We start from the raw sequence: 7,952 nt of genomic DNA, 5'->3' as shown, positions 1-7,952 counted from the left end.
CATAAAGTAAATTCATTTTTGCATTTCGGGACTGGGCATCCCAAAAACCTTTGCCTTACTCTCATGCAATGCCAAGTGAATAAACACTCATCTTGAGAATAACACATCTAGCACGGAAAATATTAGCCACCCGTTACCGTTCCACAAGCGAAACAAATACACAAAAGAGAAGTTTATTTTGAAAACTAGAGATGGCACATGCAAATTTGCTTAGAACGGCAAAAGAATACCGCATATAGGTAGATATAGTGGACTCATGTGGAAAAACTGGTTTAAAGGATTTTGGATGCACAAGTAGAGGTCATACTTGGTGCAAAATTAAGGCTAGCAAAAAGATTGAGAAGCGACCAACCAAGAAACGAATAATCTCATAAGCAAGCATTAAGCATAATTAACACCGAATAATGCACCACAAGTGGGATATAATTTTCATTGCATGACTATTGACTTTCGTACTTGCATAGGGAATCACAAACCTTAACACCAATATTCTTACTAGAGCACAATTACTCATCAACATAACTCAATATCACATCATCATATCTCAAAACTATTACTAAGAATCAAGTTTATTTTGTCCAATGATCTTCATGAATTTTTTTTACTTTATCCTTCTTGGATATCTATCACTTTGGGACTAATTTTCATGTGTTGCTTTTCATAAGCTCAAACAAATATAAGTGAAGATCATGAGCATAACAAATTTTCTTTCTCTCAAAATAATTTAAGTGAAGCAAGAGAGAATTTCTTCAAAATTTTACTAACTCTCAAATAAATCTAAGTGAAGAAAGAGAGCATTTCTTCAAAAATAACAAAGCACACCGTGCTCAAAAAGATATTAGTGAAGCACTAGAACAAGTCCTAGCTCATAAAAGATTTAAGTGAAGCACACAGAGCAATTCTAACAAGTCATGAAATAATTTTGGCTCTCTCAAATAGGTGTGTCCAGCAAGGATTCATGACTTAAAATACAAAATAAAACAAGCAAAGACACATATCATACAAGACGCTCCAAGCAAAACACATATCATGTGACGAATAAAAATATATCCTCGAGTAAAATACCGATAGTTGTTGGAAGAAAGCGGGGATGCCACTCGGGGGCATCCCCAAGCTTAGCTGGTTGCTCATTCTGGGATAATAGCTTGGGATGCCGGGGAATCCCCAAGCTTAGGGTCTTGCATCCTTCCTTCATCCATCGAAAGATAACTCAAAACTTGAAAACTTCAATCACACAAAACTCAACAAAACTTTCGTGCGATCCGTTAGTATAAGAAAGCAAACCACTGCTATAAGTGCTGTATCAAACCAATTAATATTTTGTTTTTGTATTATATATACTGTATTCCAACTTTTATATGGCAAAAACTCATCAAAGAAAACCATAGAGCCATCAAAATAAGCACACAACACAAAGAAAACAGAATCTGTCAAAACAGAATAGTCTGTAGTAATCTGACTTTTGTGAATACTTCTGTAACTCAAAAAATCCTACCAAACTAGGACGACCTGGGCAATTTGTATATTAATCTTCTGCAAAAAGAATTGGCATTTTATCACGTTCTGGTGATTTTTAATAATTATTTTCGTGAGCACAAAGTTTCTGTCTTTTTCAGCAAGATCAAACAACTATCACCCAAGAAGATCCTATTGGTTCTACTTGGCACAAACACTAATTAAAACACAAAAGTTCTACTTGGCACAAACACTAATTAAAACACAATCATAACAGTAGCATAATTGTGTAAACACACAAGAACAGAAAGCAAAAAGTAAAAACAAATTTTATTCATTGGGTTGCCTCCCAACAAGCGCTATAGTTTTACGCCCTTAGCTAGGCATAAAGCAAGGATCTAAATTTTGTCATCTTTGGTTCGAGATCCATAAGATGCCCTCATGATTGATTCATAAGGTGGCCCGATTTTTGTTCTAGGAATGTGTTCCATACCTTTCCTCAAAGGAATTTGGAACTTAATATTGCCTTCTTTCATATCAATCACGGCAACGATGATGCGTAAAAACGGTCTATCAAGAATAATTGGACAAGACGGATTGCAATCAATATCAAGAACAATAAAATCTATGGGCACATAATTCCTATTTGCAAGAATAAGAACATCATTAATTCTTCCCATAGGCTTTTTAATAGTAGAATCCGCCAAGTGCAAATTCAAAGAACATTTTTCAAGATTAGTAAGACCAAGCACATCACATAAGATTTCGGAATTGTAGAAACACTAGCACCCAAGTCACACAAAGCAAAACACTCATAATTTTTAATCTTGACTTTGATAGTAGGTTCCCATTCATCATGCAATTTTCAAGGAATTGAAACTTCTAATTCCAACTTTTCTTCCAAAGCTTTCATCATAGCATCCACAATATGTTTAGTAAAAGCTTTGTTTTATTCATAAGCATGGGGTGAATTTAGCATGGATTGCAACAAAGAAATACAATCAATCAAAGAGCAACTATCATAATTAAAATCTTTGTAATCCAAAAGAGTGGGTGCATCACTAACTAAAGTTTTGACCTCTCCAAACCCACTTTCATCAATTTTCTCAACAAGATTTTCACCCTCCGAAATATTGGGACGCCTTCGACCTAAAGTTGACTCTTCTCCAGTCCCTTTTTCATCATTCTTAACTTTACTAAGCAAGGAATCAATATAAGAAACACCAATCATTTTAAGATCTTCATCACTTTTGCGAAACAAATCACTAGAAAATGCTTTTTATAAAAATTCTCTTTTAGCTCTAAGCATAGCGGTTATTTTCGTAATTTCATCCATAGAAACATAAAGAGCTTTAATTGATTCATCTACTTTAGGCACAAAAATTTTCATCTTGAGATTCTCCACATCATGAGCAATTCTATCAACACTTCTAGACAAATCATCAATCTTATTCAACTTTTTTTCTATGGAAGTGTTGAAAACTTTTTGCGTTTGATAAATTCTTTAATATTATTCTCAAGATCAGACGTGTTTCTATTATTATTATAAGATTGATTTCCATAGGAATTACCATAATTATTAGAGGAATTACTAGGAAAAGGCCTAGGATTAAAATTACCTCTATAAGCATTGTTGTTGAAATTATTTCGAGAGATAAAATTCACATCAATAGCATCACTATTTTGCTCATTCAAAGTAGACAAAGGCATATCATTAAAATCAATAGGAGCACTTTTACTAGCAACCAATTTCATAAGATCATTAATTTTATCACTCAAAGAAGAAATTTCTTCAACCGAATTAACTTTTTTACTAGTAGGAGCTCTTTCGGTATGCCATTGTGAATAATTTGCCATGCTATTATCAGGCAATTTGGTGGCTTCACCCAAAGTAATTTCCATAAAAGTACCATCCGCGGCGGAATCTAAAAGATTATGAGAAACAAAATTCAACCCCGGATAAAAATTTTGTATGGTCATCCAAAGATTTAACCCATGAGTTGGGCAATTCCTTAGCATCATTTTCATCCTTTCCCAAGATTGTGCAACATGCTCATGTTCAAGGTTCTTGAAATTCATGATCTGGGTTCTAAGGGAAATAACTTTTGCGTGAGGAAAATACTTAGTGATAAAAGCATCTTTGCACTTATTCCAAGAATCGATACTATTGTGAGGCAAACAGAATCACGCAAAGAAAACGGAAATAATTTCAGCTTGACCGCATCATTGTCCACATCTTTTTTCTTTTGCATATCGCATAATTCCATGAAGGTATTAAGATGGGACACGGCATCCTCATTAGGAGTACCGGAAAATTGGTCTTTCATAACAAGATTCAGCAAAGCAGTATTAATATCACAAGTCTCCACACTAGTGGCGGGAGGAGCAAGAGGAGTGCCAATAAAATCATTGTTGTTGGTATTCGAGAAATCACATAACTTGGTGTTCTCTTGAGTCATGATGACCACACAACAAGATTGCACTCAAAAACAGATCCGGCAAGAAAACGGTGAACGGAAAAGAGAGGCGAATAAAACGACAAATTTTTGTGAAGTGGGGGAGAGGAAAACGAGAGGCAAATGGCAAATAATGTAAATTGTGAAAAGATGAGATTTGTGATTAGGAACCTGGTTATGTTGAAGATCCTCCCCGGCAACGGCGCCAAAAATTCCTTTTGATCGCTCTCTGACTATAGCGCCAGAAAAGCTCCTGTCTGCTGGGACTAAATCGGTATTTCCCCAAAGAGGAAGGGATGATGTAGCACATCAAAGGTAGGTATTTCCCTGAGTGAAGAAACCAAGGTTATCGAACCAGTAGGAGAACCAAGCAACACAACGTAAACAACACCTGCACACAAATAACAACACCTCGCAACCCGACGTGTTAAAGGGGTTGTCAATCCCTTTCGGGTAACGATGCCAGAAAATTGTAGTACATTGAAATAATAGATCGCAAATAAAATAAAGTGCAGCAAAGTATTTTTGTATTTTTGGTTTAATAGATCTGAATAAAAATGCAAAGGAAAAGTAGATCGCAAGCAAATATATGAGAAAAAAGACCGGGGGGCCGTAGGTTTCACTAGTGGCTTCTCTCGAGAAAGATAGCAAACGGTGGGTAAACAAATTACTGTTGGGCACTTGATAGAACCTCAAATAATTATGACGATATCCAGGCAATGATCATTACATATGCATCACGTCCAAGATTAGTAGACCGACTCCTGCCTGCATCTACTACTATTACTCCACACATCGACCGCTATCGAGCATGCATCTAGTGTATTAAGTTCATGGATAAACGGAGTAATGCAATAAGAACGATGACATGATGTAGACAAGATTCGTTTATCTATTGTGTAGATATAGATCTCGTCTTTTTATCCTTAGTAGCAACGATACATACATGTTGGTTCCCTTTCTGTCACTGGGATCAAGCACCGTAAGATCGAACACACTACCGGGCACCTCTTCCCATTGCAAGATAAATAGATCAAGTTGGCCAAACAAAACCCAAATATCGGAGAAGAAATATGAGGCTATAAGAGATCATGCATATAAGAGATCAAAGAAACTCAAATAACTTTCATGGATATAAAAAGATATGACTGATCATAAACTCAAAGTTCATCAGATCCCAACAAACACACTGCAAAAGAGTTACATCATATGGATCTCCAAGAGGCCATTGTATTGAGAATTCAGCGAGAGAGAGAAATCCATCTAGCTACTAACTACGGACCCGAAGGTCTACAAAGAACTACTCACGCATCATCGAAGAGACACCAATGGAGGTAGTGAACCCCATCTGAGATGGTGTCTAGATTGGATCTAGTGGTTCTGGACTCTGCGGCAGCTGGATGAATATTTCGTCGACTCCCCTAGGGTTCTGGGATTTTTGGGGTATTTATAGAGCAAAGAGGCGGTCCGCACCATGGTGGGTTGTCCCCTCCTCGGGACTCCCCCCAGGTGCAACTAGGGCCCAACTTCTTCCTTTTGGTCCATAAAAAATCATTGTGAAGTTTCGTTGCATTTGGACTCCGTCTGATATTGATTTCCTGCGATGTAAAAAACATGAAAAAAACAGCAACTGGCACTTGGCACTATGTCAATAGGTTAGTACCAAAAATGACTATAAAATGATTATAAAACATCCAAGATTGATATTAAAACAGCATGGAACAATGAAAAATTATAGATACGTTGGAGACGTATCAGTCATCAAGACTAAACACGTCGAATCATTGGTGGACGATCTCCGCCTCACATTTGACAACCTCCAACATATGACATAAGGCTTAATCCAGAAAAATGTGTTTTTGGCGTTCCAGCCGGAAAGCTGCTGGGGTTCATTGTCTCCAATAGAGGAATTGAAGCGAACCCAGCCAAAATCCGAGCCTTTTCACAGTTGGCCATACCAACGAACTTAAAGCAGGTCCAAAAAACTAGCAGGGTGCGTGGCAGCTTTGAGCCGCTTCATCTCCAGATTAGGAGAAAAATCATTACCTCTTTATAGACTGCTCGGACGTACCGACCACTTCAAATGGACGAACGCGGCTACAGCCGGATTGGAAGAAATAAAAACCTTATTAGCATGCAACCCAATCCTAGCCGCCCCAAGTGTTGGCGAGCCTATGTTGCTCTATATATCGGCAACTCACCAGGTAGTGAGCGTCGTACTCATCGTCGAGCGAGAGGAAGAGGGACATAAATTCCCCATCCAGAAACCAGTATACTATGTATCGGCGGTCCTTAAACCATGCAAATCCCGACACCTTCACTATCAAAAGATAGCTTACGCGGTCTTTATGGCATCCCGCAAACTCTGGCACTATTTTCAAGAGTGTTCGATCACGGTGGCATCCGAAGTACTACTTAATGACTATAAATAATAGGGATGCCACTGGTCGCATAGCTAAATGGGCCATTGAGCTCTTACCATTTGAAATCACATACAAGCTGCGCCGAGCTATTAAATCTCAGGTGCTGGCCGACTTCGTCGTCGAGTGGACGGAAGCCGAGCTTCCTAAAGAGTACAACTCATACTCCAACCGGATCATGTACTTCGACGGCTCTAAAATGTTAGCCAGACTGGGGGCTGGTGTCATATTGACATCCCCCATAGGGGACACAGTCCGCTACGTGCTGTAGATCATGTATACAAACTCCAATAACGCAGTCGAATATGAGGCACTTCTACATGGTCTCTGAATGACTGTCTCGATGGGCATACAACGCCTCGAGGTGCGCGATGATTCAAACCTCGCAATATCCCAGATAAATGGAGAGTTCGATGCAAAAGATCCCAAAATGGCGGCGTATCGAAACGTCGTATTAAAAATATCGGCTCGGTTCGAGGGGCTCGAGTTTCATCACGTTGCTTGAGACAGTAACCAGGAAGCAGACATCCTTGCTCGAATGGGCGCCAAACACGATCTCCTCCCACCTAATACCTTTGTGGAAAGGCTCTTTAAGCCATCCGTGGTGTGGCAGGACGAGAGCGGAAATACTAGTCCGGACCTGATCGCTCCCCAGCAGCCGAACACAATACAGATATCATCAGGGGTTTGGGTACCGAAATAACACCCTCTGCCCATGAAATCATGGCCGTTATTGCTCCATGGACCGAACCCTTCCTGGCCTACCTTAAAAGACAGGAGCTTCTTGATGATCAAAATGAGGCCCGTCGCATAGTTCGACGTTCTAAAGCCTATAAAGTTCACGAAAGTGAACTATACAAGAAAAGTACTACTGGAGTCCTTCAAAGGTGCATCTCCGAAGAGGAGGGACGGCAACTCTTGGCTGAAATACATGCTGGTCTGGGTGGCCATCATGCCGTAGCTCGGGCCATGGTAAGCAAGGCCTTCCGGACAGGTTTCTTCTGGCCAACGGCACGAGCAGGCGCACAAGCCCTTGTGCAACGTTGAGTAGGATGTCAGCTTTTCGCCAATCAAAGTCACATGCCTCTCACTGCCTTACGAACAATCCCCATCACTTGGCCTTTCGTGGTCTGGTGGCTAGACATGGTCGGGCCCCTTAAAGGGGGAAGCCACAAAAAGAAATTTTTACTAGTCATGGTGGATAAATTCACTAAGTGAATAGAGGCTAAACCAGTAAAAACAGCTGAAGCAGGGCCAGTGATCGACTTTATATCCGGCGTGGTACACCGTTATGGTGTCCCGCACAGCATCATCACTGATAATGACTCCAATTTTAAGTCGATGAGGTAAAAAACTGATGTGCTAACTTGGGCATTAAGCTCGACTATGCATCCGCCTACCATCCTCAAACTAACGGTCAGGTTGAATGGGCCAATGGCCTGATATTGAGCGGCATTAAACCCAGACTGGTGCGCTCCTGCTTTTGTCCCCTTCCCCTCTCTCTCCTCTGCTGGACGCCAGAGCCACCTGCCCCTGCTTCTCTCGTCTCGCCGGAGCAAGCGGGAGCAGCGCACGCGGCAGCGGCCGTCGGGCAAGCGCTGGGCCAGGCGAGGCGCGGCCG

This window comes from Triticum aestivum, chromosome 5D (assembly GCF_018294505.1).
Source record: "Triticum aestivum cultivar Chinese Spring chromosome 5D, IWGSC CS RefSeq v2.1, whole genome shotgun sequence".
Lineage (NCBI taxonomy): Eukaryota > Viridiplantae > Streptophyta > Magnoliopsida > Poales > Poaceae > Triticum > Triticum aestivum.
Note: the sequence above shows the minus strand (reverse complement) of the source record.